Raw genomic sequence first — 25,654 nt, forward strand, 5'->3', positions numbered from 1 at the left:
GATTCCGAGATCGTTCGAGAAAGTGCCGATGGTTACGGCGCGAGCTTCCCGTGACAGATACGCGGTCGTTGGGCTAGGGCTCGGAGAGAGCTTCCAATAGGGATTTCGTGATCGTTCGAGAAAGCGGCGGCGGTTTCGTGACGGGCCAGAGGCTCCGGACGTTGATGCGCCGGCCGCGACGTGCACATAGGCGAGGGACGAAGCACCCAAAACCGGTGCGATCATACCAGCACTAAATCACCGGATCCTATTAGAACTCCGAAGTTAAGCGTGCTTGGGCGAGAGTAGTACTAGGATGGGTGACCTCCCGGGAAGTCCTCGTGTTGCACTACTTTTTGCGTCCCGAGATACGAAACATCTCCCGTAGACCTCCGAGATGATTGTTTTCGGGCACGGAATTTGCCGTGACCGCTACGCCGTCAGTGTCGTGGGGCTCGGAAAGAGCTTTCCGGATTGGGGTCGCAATAGCGATTCCGAGATGGTTCGAGAAAGTGCCGATGGTTTCGGCGCGAGCTTGCCGTGACCGATACGCGGTCGTTGGGCTAGGGCTCGGAGAGAGATTCCAATAGGGATTTCGTGATCGTTCGAGAAAGCGCCGGCGGTTTCGTGACGGGCTAGAGGCTCCGGACGTTGATGCGCCGGCCGCGACGTGCACATAGGCGAGGGACGAAGCACCCGAAACCGGTGCGATCATACCAGCACTAAACCACCAGATCCCATCAGAACTCCGAAGTTAAGCGTGCTTGGGCGAGAGTAGTACTAGGATGGGTGACCCCCCGGGAAGTCCTCGTGTTGCACTACTTTTTGCGTCCCGAGATACGAAACATCTCCCGTCGACCTCCGAGATGATTGTTTTCGGGCACGGAATTTGCCATGACCGCTACGCAGTCAGTATCGTGGGGCTCGGAAAGAGCTTTCCGGATTGGGGTCGCAATAGCGATTCCGAGATCGTTCGAGAAAGTGCCGATGGTTTCGGCGCGAGCTTGCCGTGACCGATACGCGGTCGTTGGGCTAGGGCTCGGAGAGAGATTCCAATAGGGATTTCGTGATCGTTCGAGAAAGCGCCGGCGGTTTCGTGACGGGCAAGAGGCTCCGGACGTTGATGCGCCGGCCGCGACATTCACATAGGCGAGGGACGAAGCACCCGAAACCGGTGCGATCACACCAGCACTAAACCACCGGATCCCTTCAGAACTCCGAAGTTATGCGTGCTTGGGCGAGAGAAGTACTAGGATGGGTGACCCCCCGGGAAGTCCTCGTGTTGCACTTCTTTTTGCGTCCCGAGATACGAAACATCTCCCGTAGACCTCCGAGACGATTGTTTTCGGGCACGGAATTTGCCATGACCGCTACGCAGTCAGTGTCGTGGGGCTCGGAAAGAGCTTTCCGGATTGGGGTCGCAATAGCGATTCCGAGATCGTTCGAGAAAGTGCCGATGGTTTCGGCGCGAGCTTGCCGTGACCGATACGCGGTCGTTGGGCTAGGGCTCGGAGAGAGATTCCAATAGGGATTTCGTGATCGTTCGAGAAAGCGCCGGCGGTTTCGTGACGGGCTAGAGGCTCCGGACGTTGATGCGCCGGCCGCGACGTGCACATAGGAGAGGGACGAAGCACCCGAAACCGGTGCGATCATACCAGCACTAAATCACCGGATCCCATCAGAACTCCGAAGTTAAGCCTGCTTGGGCGAGAGTAGTACTAGGATGGGTGACCCCCCGGGAAGTCCTCGTGTTGCACTACTTTTTGCGTCCCGAGATACGAAACATCTCCCGTAGACCTCCGAGACGATTGTTTTCGGGCACGGAATTTGCCGTGACCGCTATGCAGTCAGTATCGTGGGGCTCGGAAAGAGCTTTCCGGATTTGGGTCGCAATAGAGATTCCGAGATCGTTCGAGAAAGTGCCGATGGTTACGGCGCGAGCTTCCCGTGACAGATACGCGGTCGTTGGGCTAGGGCTCGGAGAGAGCTTCCAATAGGGATTTCGTGATCGTTCGAGAAAGCGGCGGCGGTTTCGTGACGGGCCAGAGGCTCCGGACGTTGATGCGCCGGCCGCGACGTGCACATAGGCGAGGGACGAAGCACCCAAAACCGGTGCGATCATACCAGCACTAAATCACCGGATCCTATTAGAACTCCGAAGTTAAGCGTGCTTGGGCGAGAGTAGTACTCGTGTTGCACTACTTTTTGCGTCCCGAGATAAGAAACATCTCCCGTAGACCTCCGAGATGATTGTTTTCGGGCACGGAATTTGCCGTGACCGCTACGCAGTCAGTGTCGTGGGGCTCGGAAAGAGCTTTCCGGCTTGGGGTCGCAATAGCGATTCCGAGATCGTTCGAGAAAGTGCCGATGGTTTCGGCGCGAGCTTGCCGTGACCGATACGCGGTCGTTGGGCTAGGGCTCGGAGAGAGCTTCCAATAGGGATTTCGTGATCGTTCGAGAAAGCGGCGGCGGTTTCGTGACGGGCCAGAGGCTCCGGACGTTGATGCGCCGGCCGCGACGTGCACATAGGCGAGGGACGAAGCATCCAAAACCGGTGCGATCATACCAGCACTAAATCACCGGATCCTATTAGAACTCCGAAGTTAAGCGTACTTGGGCGAGAGTAGTACTAGGATGGGTGACCTCCCGGGAAGTCCTCGTGTTGCACTACTTTTTGCGTCCCGAGATACGAAACATCTCCCGTAGACCTCCGAGATGATTGTTTTCGGGCACGGAATTTGCCGTGACCGCTACGCAGTCAGTGTCGTGGGGCTCGGAAAGAGCTTTCCGGATTGGGGTCGCAATAGCGATTCCGAGATCGTTCGAGAAAGTGCCGATGGTTTCGGCGCGAGCTTGCCGTGACCGATACGCGGTCGTTGGGCTAGGGCTCGGAGAGAGATTCCAATAGGGATTTCGTGATCGTTCGAGAAAGCGCCGGCGGTTTCGTGACGGGCAAGAGGCTCCGGACGTTGATGCGCCGGCCGCGACGTGCACATAGGCGAGGGACGAAGCACCCGAAACCGGTGCGATCATACCAGCACTAAACCAACGGATCCCATCAGAACTCCGAAGTTAAGCGTGCTTGGGCGAGAGTAGTACTAGGATGGGTGACCCCCCGGGAAGTCCTCGTGTTGCACTACTTTTTGCTTCCCGAGATACGAAACATCTCCCGTCGACCTCTGAGATGATTGTTTTCGGGCACGAAATTTGCCGTGACCGCTACGCAGTCAGTATCGTGGGGCTCGGAAAGAGCTTTCTAGATTGGGGTCGCAATAGCGATTCCGAGATCGTTCGAGAAAGTGCCGATGGTTTCGGCGCGAGCTTGCCGTGACCGATACGCGGTCGTTGGGCTAGGGCTCGGAGAGAGATTCCAATAGGGATTTCGTGATCGTTCGAGAAAGCGTCGGCGGTTTCGTGACGGGCCAGAGGCTCCGGACGTTGATGCGCCGGCCGCGACGTGCACATAGGCGAGGGACGAAGCACCCGAAACCGGTGCGATCATACCATCACTAAACCACCGGATCCCATCAGAACTCCGAAGTTAAGCGTGCTTGGGCGAGAGTAGTACTAGGATGGGTGACCCCCCGGGAAGTCCTCGTGTTGCACTACTTTTTGCATCCCGAGATACGAAACATCTCCCGTCGACCTCTGAGATGATTGTTTTCGGGCACGAAATTTGCCGTGACCGCTACGCAGTCAGTATCGTGGGGCTCGGAAAGAGCTTTCCGGCTTGGGGTCGCAATAGCGATTCCGAGATCGTTCGAGAAAGTGCCGATGGTTTCGGCGCGAGCTTGCCGTGACCGATACGCGGTCGTTGGGCTAGGGTTCGGAGAGAGATTCCAATAGGGATTTCGTGATCGTTCGAGAAAGCGCCGGCGGTTTCGTGACGGGCAAGAGGCTCCGGACGTTGATGCGCCGGCCGCGACGTGCACATAGGCGAGGGACGAGGCACCCGAAACCGGTGCGATCATACCAGCACTAAATCACCGGATCCTATTAGAACTCCGAAGTTAAGCGTGCTTGGGCGAGAGTAGTACTAGGATGGGTGACCCCCCGGGAAGTCCTCGTGTTGCACTACTTTTTGCGTCCCGAGATACGAAACTTCTCCCGTAGACCTCCGAGATGATTGTTTTCGGGCACGGAATTTACCGTGACCGCTACACAGTCAGTATCGTGGGGCTCGGAAAGAGCTTTCCGGATTAGGGTCGCAATAGCGATTCCGAGATCGTTCGAGAAAGTGCCGATGGTTTCGGCGCGAGCTTGCCGTGACCGATACGCGGTCGTTGGGCTAGGGCTCGGAGAGAGCTTCCAATAGGGATTTCGTGATCGTTCGAGAAAGCGGCGGCGGTTTCGTGACGGGCCAGAGGCTCCGGACGTTGATGCGCCGGCCGCGACGTGCACATAGGCGAGGGACGAAGCACCCAAAACCGGTGCGATCATACCAGCACTAAATCACCGGATCCTATTAGAACTCCGAAGTTAAGCGTGCTTGGGCGAGAGTAGTACTAGGATGGGTGACCTCCCGGGAAGTCCTCGTGTTGCACTACTTTTTGCGTCCCGAGATACGAAACATCTCCCGTAGACCTCCGAGATGATTGTTTTCGGGCACGGAATTTGCCGTGACCGCTACGCCGTCAGTGTCGTGGGGCTCGGAAAGAGCTTTCCGGATTGGGGTCGCAATAGCGATTCCGAGATCGTGTGACGGGCAAGAGGCTCCGGACGTTGATGCGCCGGCCGCGACGTGCACATAGGCGAGGGACGAAGCACCCGAAACCGGTGCGATCATACCAGCACTAAACCAACGGATCCCATCAGAACTCCGAAGTTAAGCGTGCTTGGGCGAGAGTAGTACTAGGATGGGTGACCCCCCGGGAAGTCCTCGTGTTGCACTACTTTTTGCTTCCCGAGATACGAAACATCTCCCGTCGACCTCTGAGATGATTGTTTTCGGGCACGAAATTTGCCGTGACCGCTACGCAGTCAGTATCGTGGGGCTCGGAAAGAGCTTTCTGGATTGGGGTCGCAATAGCGATTCCGAGATCGTTCGAGAAAGTGCCGATGGTTTCGGCGCGAGCTTGCCGTGACCGATACGCGGTCGTTGGGCTAGGGCTCGGAGAGAGATTCCAATAGGGATTTCGTGATCGTTCGAGAAAGCGTCGGCGGTTTCGTGACGGGCCAGAGGCTCCGGACGTTGATGCGCCGGCCGCGACGTGCACATAGGCGAGGGACGAAGCACCCGAAACCGGTGCGATCATACCATCACTAAACCACCGGATCCCATCAGAACTCCGAAGTTAAGCGTGCTTGGGCGAGAGTAGTACTAGGATGGGTGACCCCCCGGGAAGTCCTCGTGTTGCACTACTTTTTGCATCCCGAGATACGAAACATCTCCCGTCGACCTCTGAGATGATTGTTTTCGGGCACGAAATTTGCCGTGACCGCTACGCAGTCAGTATCGTGGGGCTCGGAAAGAGCTTTCCGGCTTGGGGTCGCAATAGCGATTCCGAGATCGTTCGAGAAAGTGCCGATGGTTTCGGCGCGAGCTTGCCGTGACCGATACGCGGTCGTTGGGCTAGGGTTCGGAGAGAGATTCCAATAGGGATTTCGTGATCGTTCGAGAAAGCGCCGGCGGTTTCGTGACGGGCAAGAGGCTCCGGACGTTGATGCGCCGGCCGCGACGTGCACATAGGCGAGGGACGAGGCACCCGAAACCGGTGCGATCATACCAGCACTAAATCACCGGATCCTATTAGAACTCCGAAGTTAAGCGTGCTTGGGCGAGAGTAGTACTAGGATGGGTGACCCCCCGGGAAGTCCTCGTGTTGCACTACTTTTTGCGTCCCGAGATACGAAACTTCTCCCGTAGACCTCCGAGATGATTGTTTTCGGGCACGGAATTTACCGTGACCGCTACACAGTCAGTATCGTGGGGCTCGGAAAGAGCTTTCCGGATTAGGGTCGCAATAGCGATTCCGAGATCGTTCGAGAAAGTGCCGATGGTTTCGGCGCGAGCTTGCCGTGACCGATACGCGGTCGTTGGGCTAGGGCTCGGAGAGAGCTTCCAATAGGGATTTCGTGATCGTTCGAGAAAGCGGCGGCGGTTTCGTGACGGGCCAGAGGCTCCGGACGTTGATGCGCCGGCCGCGACGTGCACATAGGCGAGGGACGAAGCACCCAAAACCGGTGCGATCATACCAGCACTAAATCACCGGATCCTATTAGAACTCCGAAGTTAAGCGTGCTTGGGCGAGAGTAGTACTAGGATGGGTGACCTCCCGGGAAGTCCTCGTGTTGCACTACTTTTTGCGTCCCGAGATACGAAACATCTCCCGTAGACCTCCGAGATGATTGTTTTCGGGCACGGAATTTGCCGTGACCGCTACGCCGTCAGTGTCGTGGGGCTCGGAAAGAGCTTTCCGGATTGGGGTCGCAATAGCGATTCCGAGATCGTTCGAGAAAGTGCCGATGGTTTCGGCGCGAGCTTGCCGTGACCGATACGCGGTCGTTGGGCTAGGGCTCGGAGAGAGATTCCAATAGGGATTTCGTGATCGTTCGAGAAAGCGCCGGCGGTTTCGTGACGGGCTAGAGGCTCCGGACGTTGATGCGCCGGCCGCGACGTGCACATAGGCGAGGGACGAAGCACCCGAAACCGGTGCGATCATACCAGCACTAAACCACCAGATCCCATCAGAACTCCGAAGTTAAGCGTGCTTGGGCGAGAGTAGTACTAGGATGGGTGACCCCCCGGGAAGTCCTCGTGTTGCACTACTTTTTGCGTCCCGAGATACGAAACATCTCCCGTCGACCTCCGAGATGATTGTTTTCGGGCACGGAATTTGCCATGACCGCTACGCAGTCAGTATCGTGGGGCTCGGAAAGAGCTTTCCGGATTGGGGTCGCAATAGCGATTCCGAGATCGTTCGAGAAAGTGCCGATGGTTTCGGCGCGAGCTTGCCGTGACCGATACGCGGTCGTTGGGCTAGGGCTCGGAGAGAGATTCCAATAGGGATTTCGTGATCGTTCGAGAAAGCGCCGGCGGTTTCGTGACGGGCAAGAGGCTCCGGACGTTGATGCGCCGGCCGCGACATTCACATAGGCGAGGGACGAAGCACCCGAAACCGGTGCGATCACACCAGCACTAAACCACCGGATCCCTTCAGAACTCCGAAGTTATGCGTGCTTGGGCGAGAGTAGTACTAGGATGGGTGACCCCCCGGGAAGTCCTCGTGTTGCACTTCTTTTTGCGTCCCGAGATACGAAACATCTCCCGTAGACCTCCGAGACGATTGTTTTCGGGCACGGAATTTGCCATGACCGCTACGCAGTCAGTATCGTGGTGCTCGGAAAGAGCTTTCTGGATTGGGGTCGCAATAGCGATTCCGAGATCGTTCGAGAAAGTGCCGATGGTTTCGGCGCGAGCTTGCCGTGACCGATACGCGGTCGTTGGGCTAGGGCTCGGAGAGAGATTCCAATAGGGATTTCGTGATCGTTCGAGAAAGCGCCGGCGGTTTCGTGACGGGCTAGAGGCTCCGGACGTTGATGCGCCGGCCGCGACGTGCACATAGGAGAGGGACGAAGCACCCGAAACCGGTGCGATCATACCAGCACTAAATCACCGGATCCCATCAGAACTCCGAAGTTAAGCCTGCTTGGGCGAGAGTAGTACTAGGATGGGTGACCCCCCGGGAAGTCCTCGTGTTGCACTACTTTTTGCGTCCCGAGATACGAAACATCTCCCGTAGACCTCCGAGACGATTGTTTTCGGGCACGGAATTTGCCGTGACCGCTATGCAGTCAGTATCGTGGGGCTCGGAAAGAGCTTTCCGGATTTGGGTCGCAATAGAGATTCCGAGATCGTTCGAGAAAGTGCCGATGGTTACGGCGCGAGCTTCCCGTGACAGATACGCGGTCGTTGGGCTAGGGCTCGGAGAGAGCTTCCAATAGGGATTTCGTGATCGTTCGAGAAAGCGGCGGCGGTTTCGTGACGGGCCAGAGGCTCCGGACGTTGATGCGCCGGCCGCGACGTGCACATAGGCGAGGGACGAAGCACCCAAAACCGGTGCGATCATACCAGCACTAAATCACCGGATCCTATTAGAACTCCGAAGTTAAGCGTGCTTGGGCGAGAGTAGTACTAGGATGGGTGACCTCCCGGGAAGTCCTCGTGTTGCACTACTTTTTGCGTCCCGAGATACGAAACATCTCCCGTAGACCTCCGAGATGATTGTTTTCGGGCACGGAATTTGCCGTGACCGCTACGCAGTCAGTGTCGTGGGGCTCGGAAAGAGCTTTCCGGCTTGGGGTCGCAATAGCGATTCCGAGATCGTTCGAGAAAGTGCCGATGGTTTCGGCGCGAGCTTGCCGTGACCGATACGCGGTCGTTGGGCTAGGGCACGGAGAGAGCTTCCAATAGGGATTTCGTGATCGTTCGGGAAAGCGCCGGCGGTTTCGTGACGGGCAAGAGGCTCCGGACGTTGATGCGCCGGCCGCGACGTGCACATAGGCGAGGGACGAATCACCCGAAACCGGTGCGATCATACCAGCACTAAACCACCGGATCCCATCAGAACTCCGAAGTTAAGCGTGCTTGGGCGAGAGTAGTACTAGGATGGGTGACCCCCCGGGAAGTTCTCGTGTTGCACTACTTTTTGCTTCCCGAGATACGAAACATCTCCCGTCGACCTCTGAGATGATTGTTTTCGGGCACGAAATTTGCCGTGACCGCTACGCAGTCAGTATCGTGGGGCTCGGAAAGAGCTTTCTGGATTGGGGTCGCAATAGCGATTCCGAGATCGTTCGAGAAAGTGCCGATGGTTTCGGCGCGAGCTTGCCGTGACCGATACGCGGTCGTTGGGCTAGGGCTCGGAGAGAGATTCCAATAGGGATTTCGTGATCGTTCGAGAAAGCGTCGGCGGTTTCGTGACGGGCCAGAGGCTCCGGACGTTGATGCGCCGGCCGCGACGTGCACATAGGCGAGGGACGAAGCACCCGAAACCGGTGCGATCATACCATCACTAAACCACCGGATCCCATCAGAACTCCGAAGTTAAGCGTGCTTGGGCGAGAGTAGTACTAGGATGGGTGACCCCCCGGGAAGTCCTCGTGTTGCACTACTTTTTGCTTCCCGAGATACGAAACATCTCCCGTCGACCTCCGAGATGATTGTTTTCGGTCACGGAATTTGCCATGACCGCTACGCAGTCAGTATTGTGGGGCTCGGAAAGAGCTTTCCGGATTGGGGTCGCAATAGCGATTCCGAGATCGTTCGAGAAAGTGCCGATGGTTTCGGCGCGAGCTTGCCGTGACCGATACGCGGTCGTTGGGCTAGGGTTCGGAGAGAGATTCCAATAGGGATTTCGTGATCGTTCGAGAAAGCGCCAGCGGTTTCGTGACGGGCAAGAGGCTCCGGACGTTGATGCGCCGGCCGCGACGTGCACATAGGCGAGGGACGAAGCACCCGAAACAGGTGCGATCATACCAGCACTAAACCACCGGATCCCATCAGAACTCTGAAGTTAAGCGTGCTTGGGCGAGAGTAGTACTAGGATGGGTGACCCCCCGGGAAGTCCTCGTGTTGCTTTACTTTTTGCGTCCCGAGATACGAAACATCTCCCGTAGACCTCCGAGACGATTGTTTTCGGGCACGGAATTTGCCGTGACCGCTATGCAGTCAGTATCGTGGGGCTCGGAAAGTGCTTTCCGGATTTGGGTCGCAATAGAGATTCCGAGATCGTTCGAGAAAGTGCCGATGGTTACGGCGCGAGCTTCCCGTGACAGATACGCGGTCGTTGGGCTAGGGCTCGGAGAGAGCTTCCAATAGGGATTTCGTGATCGTTCGAGAAAGCGACGGCGGTTTCGTGACGGGCCAGAGGCTCCGGACGTTGATGCGCCGGCCGCGACGTGCACATAGGCGAGGGACGAAGCATCCAAAACCGGTGCGATCATACCAGCACTAAATCACCGGATCCCATCAGAACTTCGAAGTTAAGCCTGCTTGGGCGAGAGTAGTACTAGGATGGGTGACCCCCTGGGAAGTCCTCGTGTTGCACTACTTTTTGCGTCCCGAGATACGAAACATCTCCCGTAGACCTCCGAGACGATTGTTTTCGGGCACGGAATTTGCCGCGACCGCTATGCAGTCAGTATCGTGGGGCTCGGAAGGAGCTTTCCGGATTTGGGTCGCAATAGAGATTCCGAGAGAGCTTTCCGGATTTGGGTCGCAATAGAGATTCCGAGATCGTTCGAGAAAGTGCCGATGGTTACGGCGCGAGCTTCCCATGACAGATACGCGGTCGTTGGGCTAGGGCTCGGAGAGAGCTTGCAATAGGGATTTCGTGATCGTTCGAGAAAGCGGCGGCGGTTTCGTGACGGGCCAAAGGCTCCGGACGTTGATGCGCCGGCCGCGACGTGCACATAGGCGAGGGACGAAGCACCCAAAACCGGTGCGATCATACCAGCACTAAATCACCGGATCCTATTAGAACTCCGAAGTTAAGCGTGCTTGGGCGAGAGTAGTACTAGGATGGGTGACCCCCCGGGAAGTCCTCGTGTTGCACTACTTTTTGCTTCCCGAGATACGAAACATCTCCCGTCGACCTCCGAGATGATTGTTTTCGGTCACGGAATTTGCCATGACCGCTACGCAGTCAGTATTGTGGGGCTCGGAAAGAGCTTTCCGGATTGGGGTCGCAATAGCGATTCCGAGATCGTTCGAGAAAGTGCCGATGGTTTCGGCGCGAGCTTGCCGTGACCGATACGCGGTCGTTGGGCTAGGGTTCGGAGAGAGATTCCAATAGGGATTTCGTGATCGTTCGAGAAAGCGCCGGCGGTTTCGTGACGGGCAAGAGGCTCCGGACGTTGATGCGCCGGCCGCGACGTGCACATAGGCGAGGGACGAAGCACCCGAAACAGGTGCGATCATACCAGCACTAAACCACCGGATCCCATCAGAACTCTGAAGTTAAGCGTGCTTGGGCGAGAGTAGTACTAGGATGGGTGACCCCCCGGGAAGTCCTCGTGTTGCTTTACTTTTTGCGTCCCGAGATACGAAACATCTCCCGTAGACCTCCGAGACGATTGTTTTCGGGCACGGAATTTGCCGTGACCGCTATGCAGTCAGTATCGTGGGGCTCGGAAAGAGCTTTCCGGATTTGGGTCGCAATAGAGATTCCGAGATCGTTCGAGAAAGTGCCGATGGTTACGGCGCGAGCTTCCCGTGACAGATACGCGGTCGTTGGGCTAGGGCTCGGAGAGAGCTTCCAATAGGGATTTCGTGATCGTTCGAGAAAGCGACGGCGGTTTCGTGACGGGCCAGAGGCTCCGGACGTTGATGCGCCGGCCGCGACGTGCACATAGGCGAGGGACGAAGCATCCAAAACCGGTGCGATCATACCAGCACTAAATCACCGGATCCCATCAGAACTCCGAAGTTAAGCCTGCTTGGGCGAGAGTAGTACTAGGATGGGTGACCCCCTGGGAAGTCCTCGTGTTGCACTACTTTTTGCGTCCCGAGATACGAAACATCTCCCGTAGACCTCCGAGACGATTGTTTTCGGGCACGGAATTTGCCGCGACCGCTATGCAGTCAGTATCGTGGGGCTCGGAAGGAGCTTTCCGGATTTGGGTCGCAATAGAGATTCCGAGAGAGCTTTCCGGATTTGGGTCGCAATAGAGATTCCGAGATCGTTCGAGAAAGTGCCGATGGTTACGGCGCGAGCTTCCCGTGACAGATACGCGGTCGTTGGGCTAGGGCTCGGAGAGAGCTTGCAATAGGGATTTCGTGATCGTTCGAGAAAGCGGCGGCGGTTTCGTGACGGGCCAAAGGCTCCGGACGTTGATGCGCCGGCCGCGACGTGCACATAGGCGAGGGACGAAGCACCCAAAACCGGTGCGATCATACCAGCACTAAATCACCGGATCCTATTAGAACTCCGAAGTTAAGCGTGCTTGGGCGAGAGTAGTACTAGGATGGGTGACCTCCCGGGAAGTCCTCGTGTTGCACTACTTTTTGCGTCCCGAGATACGAAACATCTCCCGTAGACCTCCGAGATGATTGTTTTCGGGCACGGAATTTGCCGTGACCGCTACGCAGTCAGTGTCGTGGGGCTCGGAAAGAGCTTTCCGGATTGGGGTCGCAATAGCGATTCCGAGATCGTTCGAGAAAGTGCCGATTGTTTCGGCGCGAGCTTGCCGTGACCGATACGCGGTCGTTGGGCTAGGGCTCGGAGAGAGATTCCAATAGGGATTTCGTGATCGTTCGAGAAAGCGCCGGCGGTTTCGTGACGGGCTAGAGGCTCCGGACGTTAATGCGCCGGCCGCGACGTGCACATAGGCGAGGGACGAAGCACCCGAAACCGGTGCGATCATACCATCACTAAACCACCGGATCCCATCAGAACTCCGAAGTTAAGCGTGCTTGGGCGAGAGTAGTACTAGGATGGGTGACCCCCCGGGAAGTCCTCGTGTTGCACTACTTTTTGCATCCCGAGATACGAAACATCTCCCGTCGACCTCCGAGATGATTGTTTTCGGGCACGAAATTTGCCGTGACCGCTACGCAGTCAGTATCGTGGGGCTCGGAAAGAGCTTTCCGGATTGGGGTCGCAATAGTGATTCCGAGATCGTTCGAGAAAGTGCCGATGGTTTCGGCGCGAGCTTGCCGTGACCGATACGCGGTCGTTGGGCTAGGGTTCGGAGAGAGATTCCAATAGGGATTTCGTGATCGTTCGAGAAAGCGCCGGCGGTTTCGTGACGGGCAAGAGGCTCCGGACGTTGATGCGCCGGCCGCGACGTGCACATAGGCGAGGGACGAGGCACCCGAAACCGGTGCGATCATACCAGCACTAAATCACCGGATCCTATTAGAACTCCGAAGTTAAGCGTGCTTGGGCGAGAGTAGTACTAGGATGGGTGACCCCCCGGGAAGTCCTCGTGTTGCACTACTTTTTGCGTCCCGAGATACGAAACTTCTCCCGTAGACCTCCGAGATGATTGTTTTCGGGCACGGAATTTACCGTGACCGCTACACAGTCAGTATCGTGGGGCTCGGAAAGAGCTTTCCGGAATAGGGTCGCAATAGCGATTCCGAGATCGTTCGAGAAAGTGCCGATGGTTTCGGCGCGAGCTTGCCGTGACCGATACGCGGTCGTTGGGCTAGGGCTCGGAGAGAGCTTCCAATAGGGATTTCGTGATCGTTCGAGAAAGCGGCGGCGGTTTCGTGACGGGCCAGAGGCTCCGGACGTTGATGCGCCGGCCGCGACGTGCACATAGGCGAGGGACGAAGCACCCAAAACCGGTGCGATCATACCAGCACTAAATCACCGGATCCTATTAGAACTCCGAAGTTAAGCGTGCTTGGGCGAGAGTAGTACTAGGATGGGTGACCTCCCGGGAAGTCCTCGTGTTGCACTACTTTTTGCGTCCCGAGATACGAAACATCTCCCGTAGACCTCCGAGATGATTGTTTTCGGGCACGGAATTTGCCGTGACCGCTACGCAGTCAGTGTCGTGGGGCTCGGAAAGAGCTTTCCGGCTTGGGGTCGCAATAGCGATTCCGAGATCGTTCGAGAAAGTGCCGATGGTTTCGGCGCGAGCTTGCCGTGACCGATACGCGGTCGTTGGGCTAGGGCTCAGAGAGAGCTTCCAATAGGGATTTCGTGATCGTTCGGGAAAGCGCCGGCGGTTTCGTGACGGGCAAGAGGCTCCGGACGTTGATGCGCCGGCCGCGACGTGCACATAGGCGAGGGACGAATCACCCGAAACCGGTGCGATCATACCAGCACTAAACCACCGGATCCCATCAGAACTCCGAAGTTAAGCGTGCTTGGGCGAAGAGTAGTACTAGGATGGGTGACCCCCCGGGAAGTTCTCGTGTTGCACTACTTTTTGCTTCCCGAGATACGAAACATCTCCCGTCGACCTCTGAGATGATTGTTTTCGGGCACGAAATTTGCCGTGACCGCTACGCAGTCAGTATCGTGGGGCTCGGAAAGAGCTTTCTGGATTGGGGTCGCAATAGCGATTCCGAGATCGTTCGAGAAAGTGCCGATGGTTTCGGCGCGAGCTTGCCGTGACCGATACGCGGTCGTTGGGCTAGGGCTCGGAGAGAGATTCCAATAGGGATTTCGTGATCGTTCGAGAAAGCGTCGGCGGTTTCGTGACGGGCCAGAGGCTCCGGACGTTGATGCGCCGGCCGCGACGTGCACATAGGCGAGGGACGAAGCACCCGAAACCGGTGCGATCATACCAGCACTAAATCACCGGATCCCATCAGAACTCCGAAGTTAAGCCTGCTTGGGCGAGAGTAGTACTAGGATGGGTGACCCCCCGGGAAGTCCTCGTGTTGCACTACTTTTTGCGTCCCGAGATACGAAACATCTCCCGTAGACCTCCGAGACGATTGTTTTCGGGCACGGAATTTGCCGTGACCGCTATGCAGTCAGTATCGTGGGGCTCGGAAAGAGCTTTCCGGATTTGGGTCGCAATAGAGATTCCGAGATCGTTCGAGAAAGTGCCGATGGTTACGGCGCGAGCTTCCCGTGACAGATACGCGGTCGTTGGGCTAGGGCTCGGAGAGAGCTTCCAATAGGGATTTCGTGATCGTTCGAGAAAGCGGCGTCGGTTTCGTGACGGGCCAGAGGCTCCGGACGTTGATGCGCCGGCCGCGACGTGCACATAGGCGAGGGACGAAGCACCCAAAACCGGTGCGATCATACCAGCACTAAATCACCGGATCCTATTAGAACTCCGAAGTTAAGCGTGCTTGGGCGAGAGTAGTACTAGGATGGGTGACCTCCCGGGAAGTCCTCGTGTTGCACTACTTTTTGCGTCCCGAGATACGAAACATCTCCCGTAGACCTCCGAGATGATTGTTTTCGGGCACGGAATTTGCCGTGACCGCTACGCAGTCAGTGTCGTGGGGCTCGGAAAGAGCTTTCCGGCTTGGGGTCGCAATAGCGATTCCGAGATCGTTCGAGAAAGTGCCGATGGTTTCGGCGCGAGCTTGCCGTGACCGATACGCGGTCGTTGGGCTAGGGCTCGGAGAGAGCTCCCAATAGGGATTTCGTGATCGTTCGGGAAAGCGCCGGCGGTTTCGTGACGGGCAAGAGGCTCCGGACGTTGATGCGCCGGCCGCGACGTGCACATAGGCGAGGGACGAATCACCCGAAACCGGTGCGATCATACCAGCACTAAACCACCGGATCCCATCAGAACTCCGAAGTTAAGCGTGCTTGGGCGAGAGTAGTACTAGGATGGGTGACCCCCCGGGAAGTTCTCGTGTTGCACTACTTTTTGCTTCCCGAGATACGAAACATCTCCCGTCGACCTCTGAGATGATTGTTTTCGGGCACGAAATTTGCCGTGACCGCTACGCAGTCAGTATCGTGGGGCTCGGAAAGAGCTTTCTGGATTGGGGTCGCAATAGCGATTCCGAGATCGTTCGAGAAAGTGCCGATGGTTTCGGCGCGAGCTTGCCGTGACCGATACGCGGTCGTTGGGCTAGGGCTCGGAGAGAGATTCCAATAGGGATTTCGTGATCGTTCGAGAAAGCGTCGGCGGTTTCGTGACGGGCCAGAGGCTCCGGACGTTGATGCGCCGGCCGCGACGTGCACATAGGCGAGGGACGAAGCACCCGAAACCGGTGCGATCATACCAGCACTAAATCACCGGATCCCATCAGAACTCCGAAGTTAAGCCTGCTTGGGCGAGAGTAGTACTAGGATGGGTGACCCCCCGGGAAGTCCTCGTGTTGCACTACTTTTTGCGTCCCGAGATACGAAACATCTCCCGTAGACCTCCGAGACGATTGTTTTCGGGCACGGAATTTGCCGTGACCGCTATGCAGTCAGTATCGTGGGGCTCGGAAAGAGCTTTCCGGATTTGGGTCGCAATAGAGATTCCGAGATCGTTCGAGAAAGTGCCGATGGTTACGGCGCGAGCTTCCCGTGACAGATACGCGGTCGTTGGGCTAGGGCTCGGAGAGAGCTTCCAATAGGGATTTCGTGATCGTTCGAGAAAGCGGCGGCGGTTTCGTGACGGGCCAGAGGCTCCGGACGTTGATGCACCGGCCGCGACGTGCACATAGGCGAGGGACGAAGCACCCGAAACCGGTGCGATCATACCAGCACTAAATCACCGGATCCCATCAGAACTCCGAAGTTAAGCCTGCTTGGGCGAGAGTAGTACTAGGATGGGTGACCCCCCGGGAAGTTCTCGTGTTGCACTACTTTTTGCTTCCCGAGATACGAAACATCTCCCGTCGACCTCTGAGATGATTGTTTTCGGGCACGAAATTTGCCGTGACCGCTACGCAGTCAGTATCGTGGGGCTCGGAAAGAGCTTTCTGGATTGGGGTCGCAATAGCGATTCCGAGATCGTTCGAGAAAGTGCCGATGGTTTCGGCGCGAGCTTGCCGTGACCGATACGCGGTCGTTGGGCTAGGGCTCGGAGAGAGATTCCAATAGGGATTTCGTGATCGTTCGAGAAAGCGTCGGCGGTTTCGTGACGGGCCAGAGGCTCCGGACGTTGATGCGCCGGCCGCGACGTGCACATAGGCGAGGGACGAAGCACCCGAAACCGGTGCGATCATACCAGCACTAAATCACCGGATCCCATCAGAACTCCGAAGTTAAGCCTGCTTGGGCGAGAGTAGTACTAGGATGGGTGACCCCCCGGGAAGTCCTCGTGTTGCACTACTTTTTGCATCCCGAGATACGAAACATCTCCCGTCGACCTCCAAGATGATTGTTTTCGGGCACGAAATTTGCCGTGACCGCTACGTAGTCAGTATCGTGGGGCTCGGAAAGAGCTTTCCGGATTGGGGTCGCAATAGTGATTCCGAGATCGTTCGAGAAAGTGCCGATGGTTTCGGCGCGAGCTTGTCGTGACCGATACGCGGTCGTTGGGCTAGGGTTCGGAGAGAGATTCCAATAGGGATTTCGTGATCGTTCGAGAAAGCGCCGGCGGTTTCGTGACGGGCAAGAGGCTCCGGACGTTGATGCGCCGGCCGCGACGTGCACATAGGCGAGGGACGAAGCACCCGAAACCGGTGCGATCATACCAGCACTAAACCACCGGATCCCATCAGAACTCCGAAGTTAAGCGTGCTTGGGTGAGAGTAGTACTAGGATGGGTGACCCCCCGGGAAGTCCTCGTGTTGCACTACTTTTTGCGTCCCGAGATACGAAACATCTCCCGTAGACCTCCGAGACGATTGTTTTCGGGCACGGAATTTGCCGTGACCGCTATGCAGTCAGTATCGTGGGGCTCGGAAAGAGCTTTCCGGATTTGGGTCGCAATAGAGATTCCGAGATCGTTCGAGAAAGTGCCGATGGTTACGGCGCGAGCTTCCCGTGACAGATACGCGGTCGTTGGGCTAGGGCTCGGAGAGAGCTTCCAATAGGGATTTCGTGATCGTTCGAGAAAGCGGCGGCGGTTTCGTGACGGGCCAGAGGCTCCGGACGTTGATGCGCCGGCCGCGACGTGCACATAGGCGAGGGACGAAGCACCCAAAACCGGTGCGATCATACCAGCACTAAATCACCGGATCCTATTAGAACTCCGAAGTTAAGCGTGCTTGGGCGAGAGTAGTACTAGGATGGGTGACCTCCCGGGAAGTCCTCGTGTTGCACTACTTTTTGCGTCCCGAGATAAGAAACATCTCCCGGATGCGCCGGCCGCGACGTGCACATAGGCGAGGGACGAATCACCCGAAACCGGTGCGATCATACCAGCACTAAACCACCGGATCCCATCAGAACTCCGAAGTTAAGCGTGCTTGGGCGAGAGTAGTACTAGGATGGGTGACCCCCCGGGAAGTTCTCGTGTTGCACTACTTTTTGCTTCCCGAGATACGAAACATCTCCCGTCGACCTCTGAGATGATTGTTTTCGGGCACGAAATTTGCCGTGACCGCTACGCAGTCAGTATCGTGGGGCTCGGAAAGAGCTTTCTGGATTGGGGTCGCAATAGCGATTCCGAGATCATTCGAGAAAGTGCCGATGGTTTCGGCGCGAGCTTGCCGTGACCGATACGCGGTCGTTGGGCTAGGGCTCGGAGAGAGATTCCAATAGGGATTTCGTGATCGTTCGAGAAAGCGTCGGCGGTTTCGTGACGGGCCAGAGGCTCCGGACGTTGATGCGCCGGCCGCGACGTGCACATAGGCGAGGGACGAAGCACCCGAAACCGGTGCGATCATACCAGCACTAAATCACCGGATCCCATCAGAACTCCGAAGTTAAGCCTGCTTGGGCGAGAGTAGTACTAGGATGGGTGACCCCCCGGGAAGTCCTCGTGTTGCACTACTTTTTGCATCCCGAGATACGAAACATCTCCCGTCGACCTCCGAGATGATTGTTTTCGGGCACGAAATTTGCCGTGACCGCTACGCAGTCAGTATCGTGGGGCTCGGAAAGAGCTTTCCGGATTGGGGTCGCAATAGTGATTCCGAGATCGTTCGAGAAAGTGCCGATGGTTTCGGCGCGAGCTTGTCGTGACCGATACGCGGTCGTTGGGCTAGGGTTCGGAGAGAGATTCCAATAGGGATTTCGTGATCGTTCGAGAAAGCGCCGGCGGTTTCGTGACGGGCAAGAGGCTCCGGACGTTGATGCGCCGGCCGCGACGTGCACATAGGCGAGGGACGAAGCACCCGAAACCGGTGCGATCATACCAGCACTAAACCACCGGATCCCATCAGAACTCCGAAGTTAAGCGTGCTTGGGTGAGAGTAGTACTAGGATGGGTGACCCCCCGGGAAGTCCTCGTGTTGCACTACTTTTTGCGTCCCGAGATACGAAACATCTCCCGTAGACCTCCGAGACGATTGTTTTCGGGCACGGAATTTGCCGTGACCGCTACGCAGTCAGTGTCGTGGGGCTCGGAAAGAGCTTTCCGGCTTGGGGTCGCAATAGCGATTCCGAGATCGTTCGAGAAAGTGCCGATGGTTTCGGCGCGAGCTTGCCGTGACCGATATGCGGTCGTTGGGCTAGGGCTCGGAGAGAGCTCCCAATAGGGATTTCGTGATCGTTCGGGAAAGCGCCGGCGGTTTCGTGACGGGCAAGAGGCTCCTGACGTTGATGCGCCGGCCGCGACGTGCACATAGGCGAGGGACGAATCACCCGAAACCGGTGCGATCATACCAGCACTAAACCACCGGATCCCATCAGAACTCCGAAGTTAAGCGTGCTTGGGCGAGAGTAGTACTAGGATGGGTGACCCCCCGGGAAGTTCTCGTGTTGCACTACTTTTTGCTTCCCGAGATACGAAACATCTCCCGTCGACCTCTGAGATGATTGTTTTCGGGCACGAAATTTGCCGTGACCGCTACGCAGTCAGTATCGTGGGGCTCGGAAAGAGCTTTCTGGATTGGGGTCGCAATAGCGATTCCGAGATCGTTCGAGAAAGTGCCGATGGTTTCGGCGCGAGCTTGCCGTGACCGATACGCGGTCGTTGGGCTAGGGCTCGGAGAGAGATTCCAATAGGGATTTCGTGATCGTTCGAGAAAGCGTCGGCGGTTTCGTGACGGGCCAGAGGCTCCGGACGTTGATGCGCCGGCCGCGACGTGCACATAGGCGAGGGACGAAGCACCCGAAACCGGTGCGATCATACCAGCACTAAATCACCGGATCCCATCAGAACTCCGAAGTTAAGCCTGCTTGGGCGAGAGTAGTACTAGGATGGGTGACCCCTCGGGAAGTCCTCGTGTTGCACTACTTTTTGCGTCCCGAGATACGAAACATCTCCCGTAGACCTCCGAGACGATTGTTTTCGGGCACGGAATTTGCCGTGACCGCTATGCAGTCAGTATCGTGGGGCTCGGAAAGAGCTTTCGGGATTTGGGTCGCAATAGAGATTCCGAGATCGTTCGAGAAAGTGCCGATGGTTACGGCGCGAGCTTCCCGTGACAGATACGCGGTCGTTGGGCTAGGGCTCGGAGAGAGCTTCCAATAGGGATTTCGTGATCGTTCGAGAAAGCGGCGGCGGTTTCGTGACGGGCCAGAGGCTCCGGACGTTGATGCGCCGGCCGCGACGTGCACATAGGCGAGGGACGAAGCACCCAAAACCGGTGCGATCATACCAGCACTAAATCACCGGATCCTATTAGAACTCCGAAGTTAAGCGTGCTTGGGCGAGAGTAGTACTAGGATGGGTGACCTCCCGGGAAGTCCTCGTGTTGCACTACTTTTTCGTCCCGAGATAAGAAACATCTCCCGTAGACCTCCGAGACGATTGTTTTCGGGCACGGAATTTGCCGTGACCGCTATGCAGCCAGTATCGTGGGGCTCGGAAAGAGCTTTCCGGATTTGGGTCGCAATAGAGATTCGGATTTGGGTCGCAATAGAGATTCCGAGATCGTTCGAGAAAGTGCCGATGGTTTCGGCGCGAGCTTGCCGTGACCGATACGCGGTCGTTGGGCTAGGGCTCGGAGAGAGATTCCAATAGGGATTTCGTGATCGTTCGAGAAAGCGTCGGCGGTTTCGTGACGGGCCAGAGGCTCCGGACGTTGATGCGCCGGCCGCGACGTGCACATAGGCGAGGGACGAAGCACCCGAAACCGGTGCGATCATACCAGCACTAAATCACCGGATCCCATCAGAACTCCGAAGTTAAGCCTGCTTGGGCGAGAGTAGTACTAGGATGGGTGACCCCTCGGGAAGTCCTCGTGTTGCACTACTTTTTGCGTCCCGAGATACGAAACATCTCCCGTAGACCTCCGAGACGATTGTTTTCGGGCACGGAATTTGCCGTGACCGCTATGCAGTCAGTATCGTGGGGCTCGGAAAGAGCTTTCCGGATTTGGGTCGCAATAGAGATTCCGAGATCGTTCGAGAAAGTGCCGATGGTTACGGCGCGAGCTTCCCGTGACAGATACGCGGTCGTTGGGCTAGGGCTCGGAGAGAGCTTCCAATAGGGATTTCGTGATCGTTCGAGAAAGCGGCGGCGGTTTCGTGACGGGCCAGAGGCTCCGGACGTTGATGCGCCGGCCGCGACGTGCACATAGGCGAGGGACGAAGCACCCAAAACCGGTGCGATCATACCAGCACTAAATCACCGGATCCTATTAGAACTCCGAAGTTAAGCGTGCTTGGGCGAGAGTAGTACTAGGATGGGTGACCTCCCGGGAAGTCCTCGTGTTGCACTACTTTTTGCGTCCCGAGATAAGAAACATCTCCCGTAGACCTCCGAGATGATTGTTTTCGGGCACGGAATTTGCCGTGACCGCTACGCAGTCAGTGTCGTGGGGCTCGGAAAGAGCTTTCCGGCTTGGGGTCGCAATAGCGATTCCGAGATCGTTCGAGAAAGTGCCGATGGTTTCGGCGCGAGCTTGCCGTGACCGATACGCGGTCGTTGGGCTAGGGCTCGGAGAGAGATTCCAATAGGGATTTCGTGATCGTTCGAGAAAGCGCCGGCGGTTTCGTGACGGGCTAGAGGCTCCGGACGTTGATGCGCCGGCCGCGACGTGCACATAGGCGAGGGACGAAGCACCCGAAACCGGTGCGATCATACCAGCACTAAACCACCGGATCCCATCAGAACTCCGAAGTTAAGCGTGCTTGGGCGAGAGTAGTACTAGGATGGGTGACCCCCCGGGAAGTCCTCGTGTTGCACTACTTTTTGCATCCCGAGATACGAAACATCTCCCGTCGACCTCCGAGATGATTGTTTTCGGTCACGAAATTTGCCGTGACCGCTACGCAGTCAGTATCGTGGGGCTCGGAAAGAGCTTTCCGGATTGGGGTCGCAATAGTGATTCCGAGATCGTTCGAGAAAGTGCCGATGGTTTCGGCGCGAGCTTGCCGTGACCGATACGCGGTCGTTGGGCTAGGGTTCAGAGAGAGATTCCAATAGGGATTTCGTGATCGTTCGAGAAAGCGCCGGCGGTTTCGTGACGGGCTAGAGGCTCCGGACGTTGATGCGCCGGCCGCGACGTGCACATAGGCGAGGGACGAAGCACCCGAAACCGGTGCGATCATACCAGCACTAAATCACCGGATCCCTTCAGAACTCCGAAGTTAAGCCTGCTTGGGCGAGAGTAGTACTAGGATGGGTGACCCCCCGGGAAGTCCTCGTGTTGCACTACTTTTTGCGTCCCGAGATACGAAACATCTCCCGTAGACCTCCGAGACGATTGTTTTCGGGCACGGAATTTGCCGTGACCGCTATGCAGTCAGTATCGTGGGGCTCGGAAAGAGCTTTCCGGATTTGGGTCGCAATAGAGATTCCGAGATCGTTCGAGAAAGTGCCGATGGTTACGGCGCGAGCTTCCCGTGACAGATACGCGGTCGTTGGGCTAGGGCTCGGAGAGAGCTTCCAATAGGGATTTCGTGATCGTTCGAGAAAGCGGCGGCGGTTTCGTGACGGGCCAGAGGCTCCGGACGTTGATGCGCCGGCCGCGACGTGCACATAGGCGAGGGACGAAGCACCCAAAACCGGTGCGATCATACCAGCACTAAATCACCGGATCCTATTAGAACTCCGAAGTTAAGCGTGCTTGGGCGAGAGTAGTACTAGGATGGGTGACCTCCCGGGAAGTCCTCGTGTTGCACTACTTTTTGCGTCCCGAGATACGAAACATCTCCCGTAGACCTCCGAGATGATTGTTTTCGGGCACGGAATTTGCCGTGACCGCTACGCAGTCAGTGTCGTGGGGCTCGGAAAGAGCTTTCCGGCTTGGGGTCGCAATAGCGATTCCGAGATCGTTCGAGAAAGTGCCGATGGTTTCGGCGCGAGCTTGCCGTGACCGATACGCGGTCGTTGGGCTAGGGCTCGGAGAGAGCTCCCAATAGGGATTTCGTGATCGTTCGGGAAAGCGCCGGCGGTTTCGTGACGGGCAAGAGGCTCCGGACGTTGATGCGCCGGCCGCGACGTGCACATAGGCGAGGGACGAATCACCCGAAACCGGTGCGATCATACCAGCACTAAACCACCGGATCCCATCAGAACTCCGAAGTTAAGCGTGCTTGGGCGAGAGTAGTACTAGGATGGGTGACCCCCCGGGAAGTTCTCGTGTTGCACTACTTTTTGCTTCCCGAGATACGAAACATCTCCCGTCGACCTCTGAGATGATTGTTTTCGGGCACGAAATTTGCCGTGACCGCTACGCAGTCAGTATCGTGGGGCTCGGAAAGAGCTTTCTGGATTGGGGTCGCAATAGCGATTCCGAGATCGTTCGAGAAAGTGCCGATGGTTTCGGCGCGAGCTTGCCGTGACCGATACGCGGTCGTTGGGCTAGGGCTCGGAGAGAGATTCCAATAGGGATTTCGTGATCGTTCGAGAAAGCGTCGGCGGTTTCGTGACGGGCCAGAGGCTCCGGACGTTGATGCGCCGGCCGCGACGTGCACATAGGCGAGGGACGAAGCACCCGAAACCGGTGCGATCATACCAGCACTAAATCACCGGATCCCATCAGAACTCCGAAGTTAAGCCTGCTTGGGCGAGAGTAGTACTAGGATGGGTGACCCCTCGGGAAGTCCTCGTGTTGCACTACTTTTTGCGTTCCGAGATACGAAACATCTCCCGTAGACCTCCGAGACGATTGTTTTCGGGCACGGAATTTGCCGTGACCGCTATGCAGTCAGTATCGTGGGGCTCGGAAAGAGCTTTCCGGATTTGGGTCGCAATAGAGATTCCGAGATCGTTCGAGAAAGTGCCGATGGTTACGGCGCGAGCTTCCCGTGACAGATACGCGGTCGTTGGGCTAGGGCTCGGAGAGAGCTTCCAATAGGGATTTCGTGATCGTTCGAGAAAGCGGCGGCGGTTTCGTGACGGGCCAGAGGCTCCGGACGTTGATGCGCCGGCCGCGACGTGCACATAGGCGAGGGACGAAGCACCCAAAACCGGTGCGATCATACCAGCACTAAATCACCGGATCCTATTAGAACTCCGAAGTTAAGCGTGCTTGGGCGAGAGTAGTACTAGGATGGGTGACCTCCCGGGAAGTCCTCGTGTTGCACTACTTTTTGCGTCCCGAGATAAGAAACATCTCCCGTAGACCTCCGAGACGATTGTTTTCGGGCACGGAATTTGCCGTGACCGCTATGCAGCCAGTATCGTGGGGCTCGGAAAGAGCTTTCCGGATTTGGGTCGCAATAGAGATTCCGAGATCGTTCGAGAAAGTGCCGATGGTTTCGGCGCGAGCTTGCCGTGACCGATACGCGGTCGTTGGGCTAGGGCTCGGAGAGAGATTCCAATAGGGATTTCGTGATCGTTCGAGAAAGCGTCGGCGGTTTCGTGACGGGCCAGAGGCTCCGGACGTTGATGCGCCGGCCGCGACGTGCACATAGGCGAGGGACGAAGCACCCGAAACCGGTGCGATCATACCAGCACTAAATCACCGGATCCCATCAGAACTCCGAAGTTAAGCCTGCTTGGGCGAGAGTAGTACTAGGATGGGTGACCCCTCGGGAAGTCCTCGTGTTGCACTACTTTTTGCGTCCCGAGATACGAAACATCTCCCGTAGACCTCCGAGACGATTGTTTTCGGGCACTGAATTTGCCGTGACCGCTATGCAGTCAGTATCGTGGGGCTCGGAAAGAGCTTTCCGGATTTGGGTCGCAATAGAGATTCCGAGATCGTTCGAGAAAGTGCCGATGGTTACGGCGCGAGCTTCCCGTGACAGATACGCGGTCGTTGGGCTAGGGCTCGGAGAGAGCTTCCAATAGGGATTTCGTGATCGTTCGAGAAAGCGGCGGCGGTTTCGTGACGGGCCAGAGGCTCCGGACGTTGATGCGCCGGCCGCGACGTGCACATAGGCGAGGGACGAAGCACCGAAAACCGGTGCGATCATACCAGCACTAAATCACCGGATCCTATTAGAACTCCGAAGTTAAGCGTGCTTGGGCGAGAGTAGTACTAGGATGGGTGACCTCCCGGGAAGTCCTCGTGTTGCACTACTTTTTGCGTCCCGAGATAAGAAACATCTCCCGTAGACCTCCGAGATGATTGTTTTCGGGCACGGAATTTGCCGTGACCGCTACGCAGTCAGTGTCGTGGGGCTCGGAAAGAGCTTTCCGGCTTGGGGTCGCAATAGCGATTCCGAGATCGTTCGAGAAAGTGCCGATGGTTTCGGCGCGAGCTTGCCGTGACCGATACGCGGTCGTTGGGCTAGGGCTCGGAGAGAGATTCCAATAGGGATTTCGTGATCGTTCGAGAAAGCGCCGGCGGTTTCGTGACGGGCTAGAGGCTCCGGACGTTGATGCGCCGGCCGCGACGTGCACATAGGCGAGGGACGAAGCACCCGAAACCGGTGCGATCATACCAGCACTAAACCACCGGATCCCATCAGAACTCCGAAGTTAAGCGTGCTTGGGCGAGAGTAGTACTAGGATGGGTGACCCCCCGGGAAGTCCTCGTGTTGCACTACTTTTTGCATCCCGAGATACGAAACATCTCCCGTCGACCTCCGAGATGATTGTTTTCGGTCACGAAATTTGCCGTGACCGCTACGCAGTCAGTATCGTGGGGCTCGGAAAGAGCTTTCCGGATTGGGGTCGCAATAGTGATTCCGAGATCGTTCGAGAAAGTGCCGATGGTTTCGGCGCGAGCTTGCCGTGACCGATACGCGGTCGTTGGGCTAGGGTTCAGAGAGAGATTCCAATAGGGATTTCGTGATCGTTCGAGAAAGCGCCGGCGGTTTCGTGACGGGCTAGAGGCTCCGGACGTTGATGCGCCGGCCGC

General features: G+C 57.0%; 54 non-coding genes and 1 pseudogene across 54 annotated transcripts; all 55 read left to right on the forward strand.

Moving 5' to 3' along the window:
• Window positions 1-213: 213 nt before the first annotated feature.
• LOC135594054 (5S ribosomal RNA) lies at window positions 214-332 on the forward strand. Its single transcript, XR_010479986.1, has one exon. It is a non-coding gene; the product is annotated as a 5S ribosomal RNA (ribosomal RNA).
• Window positions 333-682: 350 nt separating this feature from the next.
• On the forward strand, window positions 683-801 carry LOC135593495 (5S ribosomal RNA). Its single transcript, XR_010479664.1, has one exon. It is a non-coding gene; the product is annotated as a 5S ribosomal RNA (ribosomal RNA).
• A 350-nt stretch (window positions 802-1,151) lies between these two features.
• On the forward strand, window positions 1,152-1,270 carry LOC135591894 (5S ribosomal RNA). The gene has a single exon (XR_010478665.1). It is a non-coding gene; the product is annotated as a 5S ribosomal RNA (ribosomal RNA).
• A 350-nt stretch (window positions 1,271-1,620) lies between these two features.
• On the forward strand, window positions 1,621-1,739 carry LOC135588081 (5S ribosomal RNA). Its single transcript, XR_010476074.1, has one exon. It is a non-coding gene; the product is annotated as a 5S ribosomal RNA (ribosomal RNA).
• A 350-nt stretch (window positions 1,740-2,089) lies between these two features.
• Window positions 2,090-2,181, forward strand: LOC135592615 (5S ribosomal RNA; annotated as a pseudogene).
• Window positions 2,182-2,531: 350 nt separating this feature from the next.
• LOC135589998 (5S ribosomal RNA) lies at window positions 2,532-2,650 on the forward strand. The gene has a single exon (XR_010477410.1). It is a non-coding gene; the product is annotated as a 5S ribosomal RNA (ribosomal RNA).
• Window positions 2,651-3,000: 350 nt separating this feature from the next.
• Window positions 3,001-3,119, forward strand: LOC135593952 (5S ribosomal RNA). The gene has a single exon (XR_010479906.1). It is a non-coding gene; the product is annotated as a 5S ribosomal RNA (ribosomal RNA).
• Window positions 3,120-3,469: 350 nt separating this feature from the next.
• Window positions 3,470-3,588, forward strand: LOC135588478 (5S ribosomal RNA). Its single transcript, XR_010476292.1, has one exon. It is a non-coding gene; the product is annotated as a 5S ribosomal RNA (ribosomal RNA).
• Window positions 3,589-3,938: 350 nt separating this feature from the next.
• LOC135588453 (5S ribosomal RNA) lies at window positions 3,939-4,057 on the forward strand. Its single transcript, XR_010476278.1, has one exon. It is a non-coding gene; the product is annotated as a 5S ribosomal RNA (ribosomal RNA).
• Window positions 4,058-4,407: 350 nt separating this feature from the next.
• Window positions 4,408-4,526, forward strand: LOC135594056 (5S ribosomal RNA). The gene has a single exon (XR_010479988.1). It is a non-coding gene; the product is annotated as a 5S ribosomal RNA (ribosomal RNA).
• Window positions 4,527-4,753: 227 nt separating this feature from the next.
• LOC135593954 (5S ribosomal RNA) lies at window positions 4,754-4,872 on the forward strand. Its single transcript, XR_010479907.1, has one exon. It is a non-coding gene; the product is annotated as a 5S ribosomal RNA (ribosomal RNA).
• Window positions 4,873-5,222: 350 nt separating this feature from the next.
• LOC135588481 (5S ribosomal RNA) lies at window positions 5,223-5,341 on the forward strand. The gene has a single exon (XR_010476293.1). It is a non-coding gene; the product is annotated as a 5S ribosomal RNA (ribosomal RNA).
• A 350-nt stretch (window positions 5,342-5,691) lies between these two features.
• LOC135588458 (5S ribosomal RNA) lies at window positions 5,692-5,810 on the forward strand. The gene has a single exon (XR_010476280.1). It is a non-coding gene; the product is annotated as a 5S ribosomal RNA (ribosomal RNA).
• Window positions 5,811-6,160: 350 nt separating this feature from the next.
• Window positions 6,161-6,279, forward strand: LOC135594059 (5S ribosomal RNA). Its single transcript, XR_010479990.1, has one exon. It is a non-coding gene; the product is annotated as a 5S ribosomal RNA (ribosomal RNA).
• A 350-nt stretch (window positions 6,280-6,629) lies between these two features.
• On the forward strand, window positions 6,630-6,748 carry LOC135593498 (5S ribosomal RNA). The gene has a single exon (XR_010479665.1). It is a non-coding gene; the product is annotated as a 5S ribosomal RNA (ribosomal RNA).
• Window positions 6,749-7,098: 350 nt separating this feature from the next.
• LOC135591244 (5S ribosomal RNA) lies at window positions 7,099-7,217 on the forward strand. Its single transcript, XR_010478458.1, has one exon. It is a non-coding gene; the product is annotated as a 5S ribosomal RNA (ribosomal RNA).
• Window positions 7,218-7,567: 350 nt separating this feature from the next.
• Window positions 7,568-7,686, forward strand: LOC135588083 (5S ribosomal RNA). The gene has a single exon (XR_010476075.1). It is a non-coding gene; the product is annotated as a 5S ribosomal RNA (ribosomal RNA).
• A 350-nt stretch (window positions 7,687-8,036) lies between these two features.
• Window positions 8,037-8,155, forward strand: LOC135594063 (5S ribosomal RNA). The gene has a single exon (XR_010479993.1). It is a non-coding gene; the product is annotated as a 5S ribosomal RNA (ribosomal RNA).
• Window positions 8,156-8,505: 350 nt separating this feature from the next.
• LOC135589899 (5S ribosomal RNA) lies at window positions 8,506-8,624 on the forward strand. The gene has a single exon (XR_010477311.1). It is a non-coding gene; the product is annotated as a 5S ribosomal RNA (ribosomal RNA).
• A 350-nt stretch (window positions 8,625-8,974) lies between these two features.
• LOC135588483 (5S ribosomal RNA) lies at window positions 8,975-9,093 on the forward strand. Its single transcript, XR_010476294.1, has one exon. It is a non-coding gene; the product is annotated as a 5S ribosomal RNA (ribosomal RNA).
• A 350-nt stretch (window positions 9,094-9,443) lies between these two features.
• On the forward strand, window positions 9,444-9,562 carry LOC135588934 (5S ribosomal RNA). The gene has a single exon (XR_010476537.1). It is a non-coding gene; the product is annotated as a 5S ribosomal RNA (ribosomal RNA).
• A 350-nt stretch (window positions 9,563-9,912) lies between these two features.
• LOC135588987 (5S ribosomal RNA) lies at window positions 9,913-10,031 on the forward strand. The gene has a single exon (XR_010476555.1). It is a non-coding gene; the product is annotated as a 5S ribosomal RNA (ribosomal RNA).
• A 388-nt stretch (window positions 10,032-10,419) lies between these two features.
• LOC135588463 (5S ribosomal RNA) lies at window positions 10,420-10,538 on the forward strand. Its single transcript, XR_010476282.1, has one exon. It is a non-coding gene; the product is annotated as a 5S ribosomal RNA (ribosomal RNA).
• A 350-nt stretch (window positions 10,539-10,888) lies between these two features.
• On the forward strand, window positions 10,889-11,007 carry LOC135588943 (5S ribosomal RNA). Its single transcript, XR_010476540.1, has one exon. It is a non-coding gene; the product is annotated as a 5S ribosomal RNA (ribosomal RNA).
• Window positions 11,008-11,357: 350 nt separating this feature from the next.
• On the forward strand, window positions 11,358-11,476 carry LOC135593829 (5S ribosomal RNA). Its single transcript, XR_010479841.1, has one exon. It is a non-coding gene; the product is annotated as a 5S ribosomal RNA (ribosomal RNA).
• A 388-nt stretch (window positions 11,477-11,864) lies between these two features.
• Window positions 11,865-11,983, forward strand: LOC135594069 (5S ribosomal RNA). The gene has a single exon (XR_010479994.1). It is a non-coding gene; the product is annotated as a 5S ribosomal RNA (ribosomal RNA).
• A 350-nt stretch (window positions 11,984-12,333) lies between these two features.
• On the forward strand, window positions 12,334-12,452 carry LOC135588486 (5S ribosomal RNA). The gene has a single exon (XR_010476298.1). It is a non-coding gene; the product is annotated as a 5S ribosomal RNA (ribosomal RNA).
• A 350-nt stretch (window positions 12,453-12,802) lies between these two features.
• On the forward strand, window positions 12,803-12,921 carry LOC135588466 (5S ribosomal RNA). Its single transcript, XR_010476283.1, has one exon. It is a non-coding gene; the product is annotated as a 5S ribosomal RNA (ribosomal RNA).
• A 350-nt stretch (window positions 12,922-13,271) lies between these two features.
• LOC135594073 (5S ribosomal RNA) lies at window positions 13,272-13,390 on the forward strand. The gene has a single exon (XR_010479995.1). It is a non-coding gene; the product is annotated as a 5S ribosomal RNA (ribosomal RNA).
• A 350-nt stretch (window positions 13,391-13,740) lies between these two features.
• Window positions 13,741-13,860, forward strand: LOC135588689 (5S ribosomal RNA). Its single transcript, XR_010476409.1, has one exon. It is a non-coding gene; the product is annotated as a 5S ribosomal RNA (ribosomal RNA).
• A 350-nt stretch (window positions 13,861-14,210) lies between these two features.
• Window positions 14,211-14,329, forward strand: LOC135588087 (5S ribosomal RNA). Its single transcript, XR_010476081.1, has one exon. It is a non-coding gene; the product is annotated as a 5S ribosomal RNA (ribosomal RNA).
• Window positions 14,330-14,679: 350 nt separating this feature from the next.
• LOC135594078 (5S ribosomal RNA) lies at window positions 14,680-14,798 on the forward strand. The gene has a single exon (XR_010479996.1). It is a non-coding gene; the product is annotated as a 5S ribosomal RNA (ribosomal RNA).
• A 350-nt stretch (window positions 14,799-15,148) lies between these two features.
• Window positions 15,149-15,267, forward strand: LOC135591123 (5S ribosomal RNA). The gene has a single exon (XR_010478437.1). It is a non-coding gene; the product is annotated as a 5S ribosomal RNA (ribosomal RNA).
• Window positions 15,268-15,617: 350 nt separating this feature from the next.
• On the forward strand, window positions 15,618-15,736 carry LOC135588093 (5S ribosomal RNA). The gene has a single exon (XR_010476083.1). It is a non-coding gene; the product is annotated as a 5S ribosomal RNA (ribosomal RNA).
• A 350-nt stretch (window positions 15,737-16,086) lies between these two features.
• LOC135594015 (5S ribosomal RNA) lies at window positions 16,087-16,205 on the forward strand. The gene has a single exon (XR_010479954.1). It is a non-coding gene; the product is annotated as a 5S ribosomal RNA (ribosomal RNA).
• A 350-nt stretch (window positions 16,206-16,555) lies between these two features.
• LOC135588097 (5S ribosomal RNA) lies at window positions 16,556-16,674 on the forward strand. The gene has a single exon (XR_010476084.1). It is a non-coding gene; the product is annotated as a 5S ribosomal RNA (ribosomal RNA).
• A 350-nt stretch (window positions 16,675-17,024) lies between these two features.
• LOC135593622 (5S ribosomal RNA) lies at window positions 17,025-17,143 on the forward strand. Its single transcript, XR_010479738.1, has one exon. It is a non-coding gene; the product is annotated as a 5S ribosomal RNA (ribosomal RNA).
• Window positions 17,144-17,493: 350 nt separating this feature from the next.
• On the forward strand, window positions 17,494-17,612 carry LOC135594083 (5S ribosomal RNA). The gene has a single exon (XR_010479997.1). It is a non-coding gene; the product is annotated as a 5S ribosomal RNA (ribosomal RNA).
• Window positions 17,613-17,694: 82 nt separating this feature from the next.
• On the forward strand, window positions 17,695-17,813 carry LOC135592250 (5S ribosomal RNA). The gene has a single exon (XR_010478966.1). It is a non-coding gene; the product is annotated as a 5S ribosomal RNA (ribosomal RNA).
• Window positions 17,814-18,163: 350 nt separating this feature from the next.
• Window positions 18,164-18,282, forward strand: LOC135588100 (5S ribosomal RNA). The gene has a single exon (XR_010476089.1). It is a non-coding gene; the product is annotated as a 5S ribosomal RNA (ribosomal RNA).
• Window positions 18,283-18,632: 350 nt separating this feature from the next.
• LOC135593629 (5S ribosomal RNA) lies at window positions 18,633-18,751 on the forward strand. Its single transcript, XR_010479742.1, has one exon. It is a non-coding gene; the product is annotated as a 5S ribosomal RNA (ribosomal RNA).
• Window positions 18,752-19,101: 350 nt separating this feature from the next.
• Window positions 19,102-19,220, forward strand: LOC135592595 (5S ribosomal RNA). The gene has a single exon (XR_010479145.1). It is a non-coding gene; the product is annotated as a 5S ribosomal RNA (ribosomal RNA).
• A 350-nt stretch (window positions 19,221-19,570) lies between these two features.
• Window positions 19,571-19,689, forward strand: LOC135588673 (5S ribosomal RNA). The gene has a single exon (XR_010476402.1). It is a non-coding gene; the product is annotated as a 5S ribosomal RNA (ribosomal RNA).
• A 350-nt stretch (window positions 19,690-20,039) lies between these two features.
• On the forward strand, window positions 20,040-20,158 carry LOC135594085 (5S ribosomal RNA). The gene has a single exon (XR_010479998.1). It is a non-coding gene; the product is annotated as a 5S ribosomal RNA (ribosomal RNA).
• Window positions 20,159-20,531: 373 nt separating this feature from the next.
• On the forward strand, window positions 20,532-20,650 carry LOC135588677 (5S ribosomal RNA). Its single transcript, XR_010476403.1, has one exon. It is a non-coding gene; the product is annotated as a 5S ribosomal RNA (ribosomal RNA).
• A 350-nt stretch (window positions 20,651-21,000) lies between these two features.
• On the forward strand, window positions 21,001-21,119 carry LOC135594092 (5S ribosomal RNA). The gene has a single exon (XR_010479999.1). It is a non-coding gene; the product is annotated as a 5S ribosomal RNA (ribosomal RNA).
• A 350-nt stretch (window positions 21,120-21,469) lies between these two features.
• Window positions 21,470-21,588, forward strand: LOC135588104 (5S ribosomal RNA). The gene has a single exon (XR_010476092.1). It is a non-coding gene; the product is annotated as a 5S ribosomal RNA (ribosomal RNA).
• Window positions 21,589-21,938: 350 nt separating this feature from the next.
• On the forward strand, window positions 21,939-22,057 carry LOC135589557 (5S ribosomal RNA). The gene has a single exon (XR_010476970.1). It is a non-coding gene; the product is annotated as a 5S ribosomal RNA (ribosomal RNA).
• A 350-nt stretch (window positions 22,058-22,407) lies between these two features.
• Window positions 22,408-22,526, forward strand: LOC135594096 (5S ribosomal RNA). Its single transcript, XR_010480000.1, has one exon. It is a non-coding gene; the product is annotated as a 5S ribosomal RNA (ribosomal RNA).
• A 350-nt stretch (window positions 22,527-22,876) lies between these two features.
• LOC135592771 (5S ribosomal RNA) lies at window positions 22,877-22,995 on the forward strand. The gene has a single exon (XR_010479235.1). It is a non-coding gene; the product is annotated as a 5S ribosomal RNA (ribosomal RNA).
• Window positions 22,996-23,345: 350 nt separating this feature from the next.
• On the forward strand, window positions 23,346-23,464 carry LOC135588681 (5S ribosomal RNA). Its single transcript, XR_010476404.1, has one exon. It is a non-coding gene; the product is annotated as a 5S ribosomal RNA (ribosomal RNA).
• A 350-nt stretch (window positions 23,465-23,814) lies between these two features.
• On the forward strand, window positions 23,815-23,933 carry LOC135594098 (5S ribosomal RNA). The gene has a single exon (XR_010480001.1). It is a non-coding gene; the product is annotated as a 5S ribosomal RNA (ribosomal RNA).
• Window positions 23,934-24,283: 350 nt separating this feature from the next.
• On the forward strand, window positions 24,284-24,402 carry LOC135588688 (5S ribosomal RNA). The gene has a single exon (XR_010476408.1). It is a non-coding gene; the product is annotated as a 5S ribosomal RNA (ribosomal RNA).
• Window positions 24,403-24,752: 350 nt separating this feature from the next.
• Window positions 24,753-24,871, forward strand: LOC135594100 (5S ribosomal RNA). The gene has a single exon (XR_010480002.1). It is a non-coding gene; the product is annotated as a 5S ribosomal RNA (ribosomal RNA).
• A 350-nt stretch (window positions 24,872-25,221) lies between these two features.
• LOC135588139 (5S ribosomal RNA) lies at window positions 25,222-25,340 on the forward strand. Its single transcript, XR_010476125.1, has one exon. It is a non-coding gene; the product is annotated as a 5S ribosomal RNA (ribosomal RNA).
• The last annotated feature ends 314 nt before the right edge of the window (window positions 25,341-25,654 follow it).

The sequence above is a fragment of the Musa acuminata genome, chromosome BXJ1-1 (assembly GCF_036884655.1).
Source record: "Musa acuminata AAA Group cultivar baxijiao chromosome BXJ1-1, Cavendish_Baxijiao_AAA, whole genome shotgun sequence".
Taxonomy (NCBI): domain Eukaryota; kingdom Viridiplantae; phylum Streptophyta; class Magnoliopsida; order Zingiberales; family Musaceae; genus Musa; species Musa acuminata.